This window comes from Lissotriton vulgaris, chromosome 2_1, assembly GCF_964263255.1.
Source record: "Lissotriton vulgaris chromosome 2_1, aLisVul1.2, whole genome shotgun sequence".
Lineage (NCBI taxonomy): Eukaryota > Metazoa > Chordata > Amphibia > Caudata > Salamandridae > Lissotriton > Lissotriton vulgaris.
Genome location: NC_141687.1, coordinates 1,072,726,598 through 1,072,745,331, shown reverse-complemented (window position 1 = coordinate 1,072,745,331; position 18,734 = coordinate 1,072,726,598).

Here is an 18,734-nt window from a genome sequence, read left to right as displayed (position 1 = left end):
GAGTCAGAGATAGAGGTAAGTAGGAAGTGAGAGAGGTTTAGAGAGAGAAATGGAATAAACAGAGGTCAAAAAGAGAGAAAGTTCAGTTTCCCAGGGAGGCCTTGGAAGGCGGAGCCCTGGGCAATTGCCCACTTGGCCCGTGCTTTAAAACGTCTCTGATGCTAGTGTCCTATGAGAAACAGACAGTAACAGTATTTCATACCTTGACACCTCTGACATTGAGGGGTGCCGAGTTATGGTAATCAATCAAGTCAAGTGAAGTTTTATTTGATTTGGTTCTCCACTGAGAACCACAAATATTCCATACATAATATACAATTTTAAACTGTTTTGTTAAAAGAGAGGTTTTCATTCTAATACAAAGTTAAAAAAGGTTTTAAAAATTTGTAAAAATTGTAGCAGACAAACTCGTTTGGCGGAGCCTTAACATAGTATGATCAATTCCTGTACAGAGTTAATTCTAAATTTGGTATAAATTGGTTATGAAAACCTTTTTCTTGCCTTTACCACTGTTGCGAGCTATGGTAATCAATAACAAAGCGTTTACAGAGTGAGGTACACTAACAGTGAATTGGGACACTCAGACAATATTTTCAGAAGCTTCAATTGAATGGGCAGCAGTAGCCATGGCACGCAAACGAGGCATTCATGCAGCAAAAGCATTAAGACCAAAGGAGTTAAAGGCAGTTGGTTTGTTTTATCACTGTTATCCTGAATTTGAAGAGTTAAAGCAAACCCCTCTCTCTCATGCCAATACAATGTGAAAAGTTTGGAAAACAAAGTTTAATCCCAATCCGGGTGCAGGATGCAATGCTTGTTTCATGCAATGGTTTAATAATGTTAGCAGTGCCTCAAAACCCACTGCCTACTGTACTCCACCATCCCCAGAAGAGTACTTACATGGGAGATGCTAGCAGTTCTGGTTGGTTATGGATGCCTTCAATGCAGTCTGAGGACAGGTGTCACTCACATGGAGAGATATCATGACCTAACTGTAGGAGAGTAGGGTCTGCTTCCTGTGGTTACACCCACTTTTTGCTGTGTTTCACTGGTTGTTCGACTTTAGTCTGGCTTTGGCCCTGCTAATCAGGTCCACAGCCTAGCTGTTCTTTCTCTAAATTGATACCATGTACTTTAGGTACATACCAGATTGGTTACGGAGTTACCTTGTGAGACCCTAGTATATGATACCTTAGGTACCAAGGGCATGGGTACCCCAGAGGCCTACAAGGGGCTGAAGCATGTATTATGCCACCCCTGGTTAGCGTTACAAAAAGGCACCACATGTCTGCACTTGCAGCCTGGGTAAGGTGGCATAAACACCCCTTACTTAGATATAGTATACCTCTATCTACCTATACATATAGACACATATTAACCTATAAGTCACTCCTATGTCAGGCCTTGACAATCCTGAAGGCAGAGTGCTTGGTTTTGTGTGAGAGGGTGCACTAGCATGAGCTGAGCCCCTCTGTAGCTTTCGGAAATCCCTCCTTATAGCTGTTCTATAATATATAACCATACCATATACTCTTAAGTGCATTATAATCCTCACGGTTAATGCTAACTTTGGTTTGGCTTTATCAAAACATGTCGTGTTTGGTGTCAAACGCTTACGAATCCTACCCTCCCACCAGTTCTGGCGGTGGGGGTATAATTCCACCCTTCTAGAGGGAGAAGACTTGTACACACTGGTATACCCAGTTAAAGTTTAAACGAGCCTCAGCATCACAAAATGGATGCTGCTGCCACAGACACTAGTCTGACGACCTGCTGCTGGATGAAACTTCGGCAGGGGAGGCCTGGACAATAGGTTTTCTGTCCAGGGAGGTGATAGCACCTCCCCTGACAGGCTTTAGTGTATTGGGGCAGGGTGGGTTGCATTCAGTGAATGCTTTTGAGACACTGCCTGGGGCACACAAGGTGCTCCATGCATTTCCCAGTTCGAATCGGTTGCTGGGGTACTCAGCCCCAGCTCTGGCACAAAACTGGATGAAGGGGAACGGGTGCAACCACCCCCTCCCCAGGTCCTCCCATAGGTGGGACCCTAGAGTTAGTCCAACCCCTAAACTTAGTATAAGTATAGGAACCCAGTCCCTAGGACTTTAGATTACCCTGGACGAAACTCTGAAGAAGAAATCCTGGACCTTCGACATTTCATTTTGACTGAAAGACTGAAGAATCTCCCTTGGGGTCAAGGAGTGACCCCCCTGTTCAAACAGGCACCAAAGACGCATCTTGCCGGTCTGCACTTTCAAGTCTCCTGCCGGATTCCGAAGAATCTGCGACACAGGACATGGACTTCCAGACATCTCCGAGGCTGACACAAGTCCCCAGCAGAGCTGAGACCTGTAGCTATCACGAGAGACGTGGGACCGGAACTCCTGGACATTCTGCAATTTTGCAACTGCACCTACTTCCCGAAGTTTCCCGAAGTTATGCATTGGGGTATTTGAGGCCCCTGCCCGAGCACCTTTTGCACCGAAGCTGAGAAGCCTGCACTCCACCAGTGTTCCGTGAGTCCCCTTTCTTCACTGCAGCTCGAGGCTCCTTCGTGATCTCTAGTCCGTTGGCTAGTGGGTCCCCACGAAGAACAATCCTTTGTTTCTTGAGCTTTCCTGGTTGCTCAAGACGTGCTCTGATTCCCTTCCAAAGGGTGATCCCTCAGACCTTGCTGGTCTGCTCCGAAGTCAATCTTGTCATCTTGCGTGGGTTACTGTTGCCAAGGCTTGTTAGGTTCAATCCTGATTCTGATACTGCAGCACTCGACATCTTTCGTGGGACAGCTCGAATCCAGCTCCTGGTCGTCATCCACGCCTCCTGGTCCTTGTGGCTGAAGAGTCAAGCTTCACCTACTTCACTTGAAAGCATCCGACATCGGCTGGCATCTTCCTGTCGCCATCCTGGTCACTGGCTAGTGACCCAGAGTCTGTCCCCTCTGGTTTCAGGTTCTTCAGACCTCCGATCCACCCTTGAATCCACCCGGACACTTTTCCTCTGGTCTCCCGCAGCACTTCTTCGCGGCTCTCCATTGGAATCGACGACGAAACACGAAAACCAAAATACACCAATGCACCTGGCTTCCCTCGGTGAGGTAACAAGAGTACTCCAGTGCCCCCGTGGGTCTTGACTCTCGAAGTGTCCTAGACTAAAAGGGTTCCATCGTAGTTTACTTCCAAGTGTCCTTAATCTTTGAAATTGTAACTCGCTTTTCCTCCATAGAAGTCAAGGGTGATACGCGGCTGTGTTTAGACACTGCACGTGTCCCCAGTGGGTCTCCTGTGTCCCTACCTTGGGTGGTTCCTGTTTGCCCCAGCGGTTCTACAGGCCCTAGGCCTCACTTCTATCCCTCACCTGGTTCTTTTACCACTTTTTTAGTATATGGTTTGTGAGGCCCCTAGGGCAAAACGTATACTGTGCTAATTTACTGTGTGCTATTTAAGTTCTTGTATTGTACTTTTGCCTCTAGCCTCATAAAGAGACTAGAGGGGTTGTGTTTAGAATAAATACATATATATTTGATACATACCATGTGTGATGTACTTTCATTTGATTATTCAAGAGATAATAAACTGGTAAAAGAAGCTGCTTTACATTCCTTCAAGACTTAGCCTGAAGGCTGCTCTCCACAGCTACCACTAGGATAGCTTTCTATAAAGGTTGTCTAAACCTACCATCAATAAGGGTCGTTTGGACTGGTGCAAGGTGCCCACTAGAATAGTGGACATCATATGCCATGCCAACTTCTCACATTGGTGTGCAGTGTGTGGAATTCAAGCTTGCATTGTTTTACCAGATAATCTTGAGAATATCATTTGAAAAATCACTAAAGGTACCAGTAGGTACATATAAATCAAGCTAAGAATACAGTAAGTTCTACTGAACTTAAACTCTGTAGGTGTTAAGGGATTAGCACACCCTGACTACAACTACAAGAGAGGTTTAGTAGGAAACCAAATAGTGTAGGTAGGTGCACACACCACACCTCACTAGTCATGGCTTTAAAGGCAGGACCTGGTGGGTCTCTGCCAGATGTTAGCCAAGGGCAGACATCTAAGTATGACACATTCTCCTTCCAAGAGTTAAGGGGTCTGTGTGCCATAAGAAAATTAAAGCAAGGACAAAGTCCCACTACCCAACGCCTGGTAGACATATTATTGTTGGATGACTTGAAAAAAGCATCAGATCCTGAAAGGATACGCAATGGAGATGGGGTGAATGCATCAGAGGAAGAGAACACTGGAGTGTTACCTCACCAGGACTCTGACAATGATGACAACCAGACAGGTGACAATGACCTAGATCTGGAGAACCCAGTTCTACCTGGAGATGAGGAAGGCCAAAGTGGCCCAATCCCTGTCCCCCCAAGTAGAGTTGGTGGTGTGCCTAGAAGGAACAGATCACCTTCAGTGGAATCTAACCTTTCTGGTACATCTATAGGGTCTTCTACCTCTTCTTATAGGAGAAGGACCTCCCCTGAGAAGTGAGAGCATGAAGCTAGGATGAGAGAAGCCAAGCTTAGAATAAGGAGACAAGAAGTCGCCTTAGAAAAGGAGACCCTGGCTCTTGAAAGAGAGAGAAAAAAAGATGGGACTAAAGTCCTCTGGTGGCAGCAATATCCCTAGTGGTAGGGATAGGTCTTATGACCATAGAAACCTGAACAAGATTGCCCCCCCCCCCCCTATCAGTCAGGGGATGACATCCACAAATGAATTACTGCACTGGAAAGGGCCTGCAAAGTACAGCAGATACCCCCAGGGAAGTGGGCAGCAATCTTGTGGCTCTCCTTCGCAGACAAAGGTAGAGATAAGCTCCTCACTGTAAGAGAAGAGGATGCTGACAATTACACTGTCCTAAAGAGTGCTCTGATAGATGGGTTTGGCTTAACCACTGAACAGTACAGGTTGCAGTTCAGAGATACCCAAAAGGCACAGACTTAGGACTGGGTTGATTTTGTAGATTGTGCTACTAAGGTTCTGGAGGGCTGGTTGCTGGGCAGTAAAGTGTGTGACTATACAGTATTGAATAATCTAATCATGATAGAACAGATTCTTAATAACTGTCAGAACCAGCTGTTGCATCAGCACTTGGTTGACTCTGAATTGACCTCTCCCAAAGAATCGGGAAAGAAGGCAGACAAATTGGTCAGAGCCAGGGTGAAGCAGAAGGTACAGAACCAATGTGGTGACCAAAAGAAGCAAGACCAAAAGGGTGTGGCGAAAGGTAAATACCAGAAGTCTTCACAAGGTCCCCAAAAAGCTTCTAATGGTGGGGGTCCCCAATCTAAAAAGAAAGAAGGCCAAAGAAAACCATGGTGCAAAGTTTGTAAAGTTAATAGTCACTGGACTAGTGATTGCACCAAAAAGGAGACAGCTCCAGCCACCATTGCCCCCAAGGCAACTGTTCCCCCTAGTACAGCTACAAGTGGTGGTTCCCAGCAGAAGGATGTAGTAGGGTTAACCCTGGGATCTGAGATGGACTCTGGCCTAGTCAGAGTACCAACTGAAGCTGTTTTGATCTGTGATGGAGGCATGGATATGACCTCCTCTGTAAGTCCCAGTAATCTGGGCAAGTACAGACAAACACCTTTAATCAATGAGAAAAAGGCTGAGGCCTATAGGGACACAGGAGCCAGTGTCACAATGGTGATACCTGACTTTGTGGACCCTGGACAAGTCATAATTGGAGAGACTTAACAAGTGATAAATGCTAGCAACGTCAGTACAACTCATAGTATGGCAGCTGATAATTCTCCTGAGGAGGGGTAACTGGCCTTAAGAAGGTTGTCATCAGTGCAGACCTCCCTGCAGAATGCTTGCTTGGCAATGCCCTAGAGACTTCAGCCTGGTCTGAAGTGGAGTATAGGACCCATGCAGAAATGTTAGGAATCTCAGCACATGTCCTTGCAGTGACTAGGTCATAGGACAAAAGGTTTAACACTGGACAGGCACTGTATTCTGAATAATGGACCAATAGCTTACCAAGAAAATGAGCAGTAGGGTTAAGGCAGTGCCTTCCCCCCTGACTCAGAGTGAGGATCAGCCTTCTGAGGAAGCTGATTATGAGCCTGAAGAAGGAACTGTCTCAGAGGAGCTTGAACCTGATCAGGTTGAGTTCTTAGGGACAGGGAGCTCTTCCAGGGCAGATCTGAGTCAGGTGTAGTTGAGCTGCCCTTCTCTTGAACCCCTCAGACAGCAAGCTGCTGCTGAGGCTGCTGGGGATGCTAGTGGCACCCATAGAATCTATTGGGATAAAGGGCTCCTGTATTCAGAGAGTAGAGAACCCAAGCCTGGTGCAGCCAGGAGGTTGGTCATACCTTTGGCATTCAGGGGCTTCCTTTTGACACTAGCCCATGATATTCCCTTAGCAGGACACCTGGGCCAGAACAAGACTTGGGACAGGATTGTCCCTCACTTTCACTGGCCCCACATGTATGAAGACACAAAGAAGTTTTGTCGTTCCTGTGTAACCTGCGAAGCTAGTGGTAAAGCAGGTGGCACTAAAAAGGCCCCCCTTAAACCACTACCTGTGGCGGGGGTCCCCTTTGAAAGAGTAGGGATGGACATTGTTGGACCAATGGATCCCCAACATGCATCTGGGCACAGGTTTATCCTGGTGATAGTGGATCATGCCACCAGGTACCCAGAGGCAATTTCCCTTAGGACCACTACAGCACATGTTGTGGCAAGAGCCCTCTTTGGAGTTTTCTCAAGAGTGGGTTTCCCTAAGGAGGTAGTATCTGACAGAAGTGCAAACTTTGTCCAGCTACTTGACTGCAATGTGGAAGGAGTGTGGAGTGAACTAAAAGTTCACCACACCCTATCATCCACAGTGTAATGGTCTAGTTGAAAGGTTCAACAAGACCTTAAAAAGGTATGATTAAGGGTCACCAGAAAAGCTAAGGCGGAGATGGGATATCCTGCTACCCTGCCTTTTGTTTCCATACAAGGAGGTTCCACAGAAGGGAGTTAGCTACAGTCCATTTGAACTTCTGTTTGGGCACCCTGTTAGAGGACCTCTTTGGTGAATGAGGGATGGGAGTTACCTCTCAAACCCCATAAACAGGATATTGTGGACTATGTACTTGGTCTCCGCTCCAGGATGGCTGAGTACATGAAAAAGGCATCCAAAAACCTTGAGGCTAGCCAGGAACTACAGAAAGCCTGGCATGACCAAAAGGCTGTACTGGCTGTTTACCAGCCAGGGCATAAAGTGTGGGTGTTGGAGCCTGTGGCCCCAGCAGCTCTCCAAGACTAGTGGAGTGGGCCCCACACTATTGTTGAACAGAAGGGAGAGGTGACCTATCTGGTAGACCTTGGAACTCCCAGGAGCCCCCATAGGGTTCTTCATGTCAACAGATTGAAACCAAACATTGACGGGGAAGACATGGGCTTGCTCATGGCTACTGATGGACAGGAAGAAGAGAGTGACCCTCTCCCAGACCTGCTCTCTCAGAACCCTGATGATGGGTCAGTTGATGGAGTAGCCTTGGCAGAAACCTCACTGATCAGCAGCAAACTGATTGCTGACAAGTTCTACAAGAGTTCAAGCATATGTTTTCACTGACTCCAAGTCAGACTACCTGGTGCACTCATGAAGTGGACACTGGGGACAGTCTGTTCGTTAAAAATAGGATTTACAGGCAAACTGATCATGTCAGCTACTGTATCAGGACAGAAGTCCAGAAAATGTTAGAACTGGGAGTTATTGAACCCTCAGATAGCCCTCGGGCTAGTCCAGTAGTCTTGGCACCAACACAACACCTCACACCCAGGGTGGTAAGAGAGAGTTGAGATTTTGTATAGACTACAGAGGTCTCAATGCAGTCACTAGGACTGATGCCCATCCAATTCCAAAAGCAGATGAGCTCATAGATAAGTTGGCCTCTGCCAAATTTCTGAGCACATTTGATCTAACAGCTGGCTACTGGCAGATCAGACTAGCTGATGATGCAAAGCCAAAAACAGCATTTTCAATCAAGTGCACATTATCAATTTGTGGTAATGCCCTTTGGTCTGAATAATGAACCTGCCACATTTCAAAGGTTGGTGAATACAGTCCTAACAGGCCTGGAAGACTACTGTGCAGCTTATCTTGATGATATTACTGTCTTTAGCTTCACCTGGGAGGATCACCTGATCCACCTGAAAAATGTTTTGGAGACCCTGCAAAAAGCAGACCTAACTATCAAGACTACTAAGTGCCAGATAGGGCACAGTCAGGTTGTGTACCTGGGCCACCTTGTAGGTGGAGGCCAGGTTAAACAATTGCAGAGCAAAATCCAGACCATAATGCACTGCACCAATTCTGCAAAGTCATAACTACTCCAAAGAACTCATTGTCCAAACAGATGCTTCTGAGTTGGGTGTAGGGGCTGTGCTATCACAATTGAATGATGAAGGTCAGGACCAGCCAGTAGATTTTATTAGCAGAAGACTGACCCCTAGAGAGAAGCTTTAGTCAGCTATTGAGAGGAGGCCTTTGCTGTGGTTTGGGCTCTGAAGAAGCTGAGGCCATACTTGTTTGGCACTCACTTCACAGTTCAGACAGACCATAAGCCCCTCTTATGGCTACAACAGATGAAGGGTGAAAATCCCAAACTGCTCAGGTGGTCAATTTCCCTGCAGGGGATAGACTATACAGTGGAACATAGACCTGGGAGTAACCATGCTAATGCAGATGGACTCTCCAGATATTTCCACTTAGAACATTAAGACTCAACTGGTCAAGGTTAGTTTAATGTCCTTGCGTGTGTGTGTGTGGGGGGGGGGGGGGGGTGTAGGAGAGTAGGGTCTGTTTCCTATGGTTACCCCCACTTTTTGCTGTGTTTCACTGGTTTTTCGACTTTAGACTGACTGTGGCCCTGCTAATCAGGTCCACAGCCTATCTGTTCTCTCTCTAAATTGATACCATGTACTTTAGGTACATACCAGATTGGTTACTGAGTTACCTTGTGAGCCCCTAGTATATGGTACCTTAGGTACCAAGGGCCTAGGTACCCCAGAGGCCGACCAGGGGCTGAAGCATGTATTATGCCACCCCTGGTTAGCCTTACAAAATGGCACCACAGGTCTGCACTTGCAGTCTGGGTAAGGTGGTGTAAACACATGTTACTTAGATATAGTATACCTATATCTACCTATACATATAGACACATATTAACCTATAAGTCACTCCTATGTCAGGCCTTGACAATCCTGAAGGCAGAGTGCTTGGTTTTGTGTGACAAGGTGCCCTAGCATGAGCTGAGCCCCTCTGCAGCTTTCGGAAATCCCTCCTTATAGGTGTTCTATGATATAGCCATACCATATACTCGTAAGTGCATTATAATCCTCGCGGTTAATGCTAACTTCGGTTTGGCTTTATCAAAACATGCCGTGTTTGGTGTCAAATGCTTTGGAATCCTACCCTCCCACCAGTTCTGGTGGCGGGGGTATAATTCCACCCTTCTAGAGGGAGAAGACATGTACACACTGGTATACCCGGTTAATGTTTAAATGAGCCTCAGCATCACAAAATGGATGCTGCTGCCACAGACACGAGTCTGACCTCCTGCTCCTGGACGAAACTCTGGCAGGGGAGACCTGGAAAATAGGTTTTCTGTCCAGGGAGGTGCTAGCACCTCCCCAGACAGGCTTTAGTGTATTGGGGCAGGGTGGGTTGCATTCAGTGAATGCTTTTGAGACACTGCCTGGGGCACACAAGGTGCTCCATGCATTTTCCAGTTCAAACCGGTTGCTGGGGCACTCAGCCCCAGCTCTGGCGCAAAACTGGACAAAGGGGAAGGGGTGTAACCGCCCCCTCCCCAGGTCCTCCCATAGGTGGGACCCTAGAGTTAGTCCAACCTCTAAACTTAGTATATGTATAGGAACGCAGTCCCTAGGACTTTAGATTACCCTGGACGAAACTCTGAAGAAGAAATCCTGGACCTTCCACATTTCATTTCAACTGAAAGACTGAAGAATCTCCCTTGGGGTCAAGGAGTGAGCCCCCCTCTTCAAACAGGCACAAAAGACGCATCTTGCAGGTCTGCATTTTCGAGGCTCCCCCCGGATCCCGAAGAATCTGCAACACAGGACATGGACTTCCAGACATCTCCGAGGCTGACACGAGTCCCCAGCAGAGCTGAGACCTGTAGCTATCACGAGAGACGTGGGACCGGAACTCCTGGACATCCTGCAATTTTGCAACTGCACCTACTTCCCGAAGTTTACCGAAGTTGTGCATAGGGGTATTTGAAGCCCCTGCCCGAGCACCTTTTGCACCGAAGCTGAGAGGCCTGCACTCCACGAGTGTTCAGTGAGTCCTCTTTCTTCACTGCAGCTCGAGGCTCTTTCGCGATCTCTAGTCCGTTGGCTAGTGTGTCCCCGCGAAGGACACACTAGCCAACAGCTTTCCTGGTTGCTCCAGATGTGCTCTGACTCCCCTCCAAAGGGTGAGCCCCTCAGACCTTGCTGGTCTGCACTGAAGCCAATCTTGTCATCTTGCGGGGGTTGCTGTTGCCAAGGCTTGTTAGGTTCAATCTGGATTCTGATGCTGCAGCACTTGACATCCTTCGGGGGACAGCTCAAGTCCAGCTCCTGTTCATTGTCGACTCCTCCTGGTCCTCTTGGCTGAATAGTCAAGCTTCACCTACTTCACTTGAAAGCACCCAATATTGGCTGGCATCTTCCTGTCGTCATCCTGGTCACTGGCTAGTGACGAAGACTCTGTCCCCTCTGCTTTCAGTTCTTCAGATCTATGATCCACCCTTGAATCCACTCGGACACTTTTCCTCTGGTCGCCTGCAACACTTCTTCGCAGCTCTCCATTGGAATCGACGACAAAACGCGAAAACCAAAAGAAACCTATGCACCCGGCTTCCCTGGGTGAGGTAACACAAGTACTTCAGTGCTCCTGTGGGTCTTGACTCTCGAAGTGTCCTAGTCTAAATGGGTTCCGTCGCAGTTCACTCCCAAGTGTCCTTAATCTTTAAAATTGTAACTCGCTTTTTCTCCATAGAAGTCAATGGTGATTCGCGGCTGTGTTTGGACACTGCAAGCGTCCCCCGTGGGTCTCCTGCGTCCATACCTTGGGTGGTTCCTGGTTGCCCCAGCGGTTCTACAGGCCCTAGGCCTCACTTCTATCCCTCATGTGGTCCTTATACCACTTTGTCAGTATTATGGTTTCTGAGGCCCCTAGGGCAAAACGTATACTGTGCTAGTTTACTGTGTGCTATTTAAGTTCTTGTATTGTACTTTTGCCTCTAGCCTCATAAAGAGACTAGAGGGGTTGTGTTTAGAATAAATACATACATATATTATATATACCTTGTGTAATGTACTTTCATTTGATTATTCAAGAGATTTTAGACTGGTAAAACAAGCTGCTTTACATTCCTTCAAGACTTAGCCTGAAGGCTGCTCTCCACAGCTACCACTAGGATAGCTTTCTATAAAGGTTGTCTAAACCTACCATCAATAAGGGTTGTTAGGACTGATGCAAGGTGCCCACTAGAATAGTGGACATCACTCTCACTCTCATTAGTCTTTATGGCGCATCCATTGGGTGGTTCACAAAATACTGCACCACCCCATTAATGAATAGGGAAAACAGGGTGGGAGCCAACACACAGCCTTGTCGGACGCCTTTTCTCACCTCAAACTTTTCGTGACCTCACCTGGTTTACCCAATACCAATCTTTCAGCAATCTTGTGCACTGCATCAATTAAGCTAATGGGTCTGTAATTGGCCGGAGCAGAGCGATCTCCCTTCTTGTAGATTGGTATAATCTCCGCTCCGGATCAAGATACTGGAATGGGAGCTCCACCAGCTATAGCAATAACTAATAGTTTGATATATGGGACCCATAGGTTGTGATCCTGTTTAAATAAGTCTGCAGGAATACAATCTGACCCCGGTGCCTTACCACTCAGAATGGACTTCAGCACCGACTCAACCTCTCTGTCAGTAAACACCAAAGGGTCATCAGCCTTAATGGGCGGTGCAACCCCATTACTACCAGGGCCTATTTTAAACCGTGATTCAAAAAAAGAGACACATTGCTGAGGGTCTACATGATTATTCAGGGTTTTTGACTGCTGCCTATTCCCCCATTTAAGTAGATACCAAAATTGGATCATGTTTCTACCCTTACAAGCATGTAACAGATCCTTCCAACGGTCCTCATCCCAGCCTCTCTTAGCTTGTCTTAAGGCTGATTTGGACATCATATGCCAGGCCAACTTCCCACACTAACTAAAAAACATAGGGTAATCATAGTTGTACTATCCCTTTTCATGCTTTGTTCTTCTTCTTAACTAATTCAGTGAGCAGAAACAGAGCATCAACCTTGCACTGTTGAAAAGAGCAAGACGCAGCCAACAAAACATCAGCATATGAATTAGAATGGATTCTTTCAAGAAGCTGGTGGTGTCTAGTTACTTCCCGAGAGCCTGTGAAAAGATGGAAGTTAACTTTGTTTATCCCTGGGGGAGACAAGCCCATGTGAGTTGTCCTATAGAGAATGAGAAAGTGAAATGATACTGGTAATCAGGGTGCATTTGAATGAAGAGGAACTCAGAGCATAATAGTACAACAAAGAACATTGTAACAGTTGCTGGCATAAATTACAGAATAGTATCAGGATTTGTAAAACAGGAACGCTGTTGAGTACAACAGCATTGGTAGCATTTAAATCTTGTACAAAATGTAAGTTTTCTTCTCAGGCTTTTGATTGGTCAAATAGGAGTATGACAAACTCCTACAAAGGGCATCAAAACTGCTATTTCGAACAGCAGCAATGAATGGCCAAACCTCTGCATCTGCTTTGGGACATACTAAGCATTGTGGAGTACATGTATGCTTCTTCATATAGTTTACCATTATCTTGGCAGGTTCCGCAGTGAAAACACAGCCTACATCAATAGCATGTTTAGACCATAAAGTGGAAGGAACTTGGTCAAGCACATCAGACAATGACTACGGTGAAGTTGTGACAGCCTCAGTTTCACATGAATCATTATTTTCTCACAAGGCGGCCATGACAGTGTTCTCATTTTCAGTTCAAATATACAGCATCACTGGTACAATGCACAGTATGTTTTAATTTAAATAAAAGGTCCCTCCCTAGGAGGTTTGCAAGTGGGCTAGACCTAAAGAGAAAGGCAAGTCAGTCAGCGGTAGGACCTAAAGAGGCAGATGCAGGATCAGTAACGTAGTGAGGAATATATATATATATATATAAGTTAGAAATGCTACCCACATCAATATTTTCGCCCAAGAGAGGTCATTTTGATCTACTAGAACCATTAGCGATATAGTGTGAGGTGTGCTTCCGTTTATGACATGTACTTCCCCTTTTGATCTACTGGAATTAAAGCATTGACAGAACAGTCATTTCCTCTCAGGTTGCCCTAAAAGGTAGGCTATACATTTTGTGAAATCTGGGTACATACATATTGTTCAGGCTGATCATATGAGCTTTGAGGCAAATTAGGGTAATCGCATTCCAGTTCCCCAGATGCCCACAACAGAAATATGAGGAACCATAGGGGGGAGCAGAATCTCATAAGCCCCACCTTTGGCTCAGTTCGGACCTTTCTCCTCCCTGCCCACAATGGTCATTCTTCCTTCCTATTAATCTCCTGCCTTTCTCTCTGATCGTTTGTTGGAAGGAATGCATTACTGAGACATTTCCTTAGGTTAGGCAGTTAATGTCTTTCCTGCACAGAAACACGATTTGCAATGGAAACCAACTCAGAGAGACCTTTAGTCTTCCACATCGGACAACGATCCCGGAATAAACATTGAGCCAATAGTTTCTTCAGCTGTTTCCTCAGCATTTGCAATACCACAATAACAATCAGCAGATCTTTCAAACAATAACTATAATCAACAAGAGTTTCACTGTTGTTCTGTTTACAGTTTGTAAGTTTAATCCAACCAGTTTCATGGGATGTTAACCTGGCATCTTTTGGCATGGTTTCGCCCGTCTTTTTGCTTCTGGCCTCCTGTTTTTGATTGTGTGCTGGACTTCGTTTTTGTTGGTGTTTGGACTCTGGGCACCTTACCACTGCTGAGCGACACTAAAGTGCTGTGCGCGGTGTCTAAAATGTAATGGCATTTGGTTTCTCCATGATTTACATATTTTATTTACTAGTAAGTTCCTCGTACACTGCACTACATGTGCCCAAGGCCTGTAAACCAAATGCTGCTAGTGGCCCTGCAGCACTGATTGAGTCACCCACAGGCCCAAACCTTCCCTTTTACTACATGTAAGGCATCCCTAAGGTTGGCCCTACGTAGCCCCAGGGGACAGGTGCTGAGTATTTAAAAGGTGGTAAATGCGCTTTTAAGTTTTACATGTCCTGGTAGTGTCAAGCCGCTAAATTTGCTTTTCACTACAGCCAGGACTATCTCTCCCATAGGTAAGCATTAGAGCAGCCCTGGAGCATTTTACACTGGTATCTTCCAATTGGGAGATGATACAAAATTGGAGTTATGTGTCTCTGGAGTCCTAATTTAAAAGCACATCTTTTAGTTAAATTGGATTCTAAATTGCAGGTCTGAAAATGACACTTTTAGAAAGTTACAGTAAATACAAGAGAAGCCTGTAAACCCAGTTCAAACCTGGGTGATTGTAATAGCATACAACAATGTCTCAACAAGTAGTACTCTAAAGGCAAATTATGACACAGCAAAATAAATTACAAGCGAACAAGCGGAAAAGCAAGAAACACCAAAGTTGACTATTGTGGGCTGTATTCAATCATGGGTACAGGAATACATTTCAGACAGCAATATGAATATTACTTATACAATGTGTAATCAGCAAAAAATGTGCACACATAGTACTCGTGAAAAAGTGAATGGCCCATGTGACATAGTGTAAGTAAACAGTGAGAATGTGTGACTTTTTAAATGGTACATAACATATGAAAGCTGAGGAAAAATAATTTACAGAAACATGTTATGTGTCAAACCCAGTCCTGGACCCTTGAAGGTGATTCTGGTGCTGCAACCAAGACATCAACGCATCGACTCCAAGGGTCACTTTGGAACTGGCGCATTCTTGCGACATTGATGCATCACTACTGACAGCACAGAAGTCATGATCCCCACTCGCTGAGTGTGCAACGCAACTTACATCACATGCCCCAATGGTGCCACAGCACCTACGAAGTACCGCTGGTGCGTGAGTCTCAAGCACCGCTTCACTGAAGCCCACGACACACCTCTTCGACTCCAAGCAGAACCTGGCGCCTGGTGGTTCCACATTGACACCATGGAATCGACGCACTGTGCAGTGACATCGATGCATCACCGACACCTATTTGCCTTCAGGACCGGAGGTCTTGCACCTGACCTGCAACGATGCATCACCTCCCCTGCGCCCCGCATCATCCCCCAGCGTTAGCGGCTCAATGACGCTGCACAGCCTCCAGGAACCGACGCATCACTTTGCTACAGTGTAGGGTGACCAGAAATGTAAAGACAACAAGCATTTACAATGCAACGGTCTCGGCAATATTATAGGTAGAGCTATTGGAATTACTCATTATTTTTTTATCTTTTTTTGTATCCCTAAATAAATGGCATTGTTAGTTGTATTGGCATTAGCTTTATTTTTTGCATATGTGATACCTATTGCATTAGCAGAGAGAGAGTGAGGTAGTGAGATAGAGAGAGCGAGTGAGTTATTGAAATAGAGAGAGAGTGCTCCATGGAAATTCCACCATATCAGCAGAATTTCCTTCACAGCAAATTCAAGTTAGAAGAGTAAACTCCCACCATTCGTGATTCTATAAATCAAGAATTAAATGTTGCTCCTACAAATTACTTTATTTGAGTTTCTAAAATGAACTAACGTTCGTAAATAGCATTGTGAATCAGGGCCAGCGTAATTAGGGGCGTGTACTATTGCCAACGACGTTTTGTGAAGCATGACTGATATTACTACTTTAAAAAGTTTGCAACTTCATAAACATCTCTCATAGGTGGAACTTCATGCAAAACAGTTTGCACCTAACATATATGCCATCAAAGTGGTTTTTTCCATTTTCCCCCAAAATTAAGTGGTCATGTTTTTCTCGCAGAAAACCTAGCTTGCGGAGAGCGTCATCCAGTTTTTTTTGTTTTTTTTAAACTTCCCAAGTTGCAAAATCTTGGGGAAAAAACTCTAAGTTTGCTAAAGTCAACTTTGAAAATGTTGCACACCCCTAGCCATAACCCCTTCATAATAAAAGCAATATTGAGTGGATGGCCGGTCAACAGCGCTTAAGTCCCATCTCCTGAGTAACAGGAGGTAAGGACACCTTAAGGGGCGCTAAGGACAGAGCTGCAGGTTCGAAACAGTGAGCAAGGTTGGAGCCTCGGCGTCGGCTCACCATCCTGTGATTCTGGGCACATCACAATCTCCCCGTGACTAAAAAAAACATGAATGTGTCCTTGTGTAATGTAACTGGAGCTCATGTAAAGCGCCCTACTACCTTGGGGTCAAGTTGCGCTTCATAAAACTGGAAAAAAATTGGGTTTTATGGGACACTCGTGACTGGTTGGCTCCAAGACCCATAACGCTTAGCACAACGCCTAGAAAGGGCTAGAACTATACAGCGCTATTTATGTGTGGCAGTGCCACACATAGATAGCCACAGTGGCACATCCCTCCATCAGCACGTCAGTTTGCCAGCATCACCACCCCTCTCACCTCACTTCTTCCCTCATTTCCAATGCTTTGAGCGTGCTGCTCCCTGACATCCCGACTAAGTCCTAAACCTGCACTCTGGCTGTCCCGCTCACCACACTGAAACGGAAGTGCTAATTCACGCGCTTACAGCCGGTCCTTTGTTGCAGGGATTCTGCACACATGAAAACTTCACACTGTGAAGAATAGGCCTGTGATGTCAGGCCGGCAGCTGGACTGGAAGCCGCTGGCCAGCATCACCTGTTCCTCCCCGGCCAGAGATGCCGCTGCCAGGGGATTTGAGTGCTGTAATTTTAGAAGCGGTTCGGAGGCAGGCAGCAAGACAAAGGCCGCCGTGCAGGCCGTTCCGGCTGCACCGTCAGTAGTGCGAGCTAAAAGGGACAAAACAAGCCGGATAAAGGACATGCTGTCCTTCCTATGCAATTCACACCACTCGAGCCCTTAACACCACCCAGAGAGGCCTTCTCTCAAAGCTAAAGCTCTCAGAGCTGGCCCCCCTGCCTACCCCAAAAACTGCCCTCTTGCCTGCACTGGCAGCCTTGCCTTAGAACCGACTACATGCCTGCACCGAAAGCCCATAGCTGGCATGCCCCGCTGACAATATGCTTTATATTCGATATAGCGCCCACCACTCCCACAGGAAAGGCATCCAAACACTTGACAATGCATAGGAAAAGTAAAGAGGGAGTCTAATGTGATCTGGGCAGAAGGACAGAGATCCTGATATGTAAGGGAGGGGGGAGCGGGACAGAGGAGAGCAGCGGGCGGAGGGAGGGGGGAGAACGGGACAGAGGAGAGCAGTGGGCGGAGGGAGGGGGGAGAACGGGACAGTGGAGAGCAGCGGGCGGAGGGGGGGGGGACAACGGGACAGAGGAGAGCAGCGGGCGGAGGGAGGGGGGAGAACGGGACAGAGGAAAGCAGCGGGCAGGGGGGGGGAGAACGGGACAGAGGAAAGCAGCGGGCGGAGGGAGGGGGGAGAACGGGACAGAGGAGAGCAGCGGGCGGAGGGGGGGGACAACGGGACGGAGGAGAGCAGCGGGCGGAGGGAGGGGGGAGAACGGGACAGTGGAGAGCAGCGGGCGGAGAGGGGGGGACAACGGGACAGAGGAGAGCAGCGGGCGGAGGGAGGGGGGAGAACGGGACAGAGGAAAGCAGCGGGCGGAGGGAGGGGGGAGAACAGGACAGAGGAAAGCAGCGGGCGGAGGGAGGGGGGAGAACGGGACAGAGGAGAGCAGCGGGCGGAGGGGGGGGACAACGGGACAGAGGAGAGCAGCGGGCGGAGGGGGGGACAACGGGACAGAGGAGAGCAGTGGGCGGAGGGATGGGGGAGAACGGGAAAGGTGTAGCGAGGCGAGGCAGAGGAGGTTTGTAAGCGTGAGCAGTGCGAGGAGAGCGGCTACGCCCGAAGCAGAAGCGCTGAAGAGACCCGGAGAGAGACAGAACAAGGAGTAAATAACCCCGTTCCTGTAGGATTATTTCCGGGTACGTCTTCTCAAAAGGTTGCTTGGCATTGTTGTCTTAGAGACCGTCTGCTGAGTCACACTCTAGAAAACGGCACTTTTGACCTGGATATTTGACGAGTCAGAAAGCTGTCGGAGATCCTCCTATCGAGACACTCAGAATACCGGTGGCTCCCGGGCAGCCATGCTAGCCCCAGTCCCCTCCGTATGCACTCTCCGGCGGCTTGCTCTGTGTATCAGCTGATCCAAGCGACTCCTGCCTGTTTACGGTAGTCGTTCGTGAGTGGTTGCACAGGAATCCCAGCTCTGCGCCTGCATTCAGGGAGTGAGTCACAGCCCAGTCAGTCACTCCAACACGGACTCTTTTGCTGAGCAATGGCGAATGAAAAACGGGAGTGAGAGTTCACAACTGCAAACCCGATGGAATGGCGCGCAGTGCTAGCGAGGCTCACCTTCATTAAATGGCGGCCGGCAAGCTCCGTCTTTTCAGATTTGGGGGCGTGTTCGGTGGGCGTGGCTAAAAAGTGGAAAGAAGCACACCGAACACACCTCCAAATCCGAAAAGGACGGAGGCTATTTGGAGTGATGGC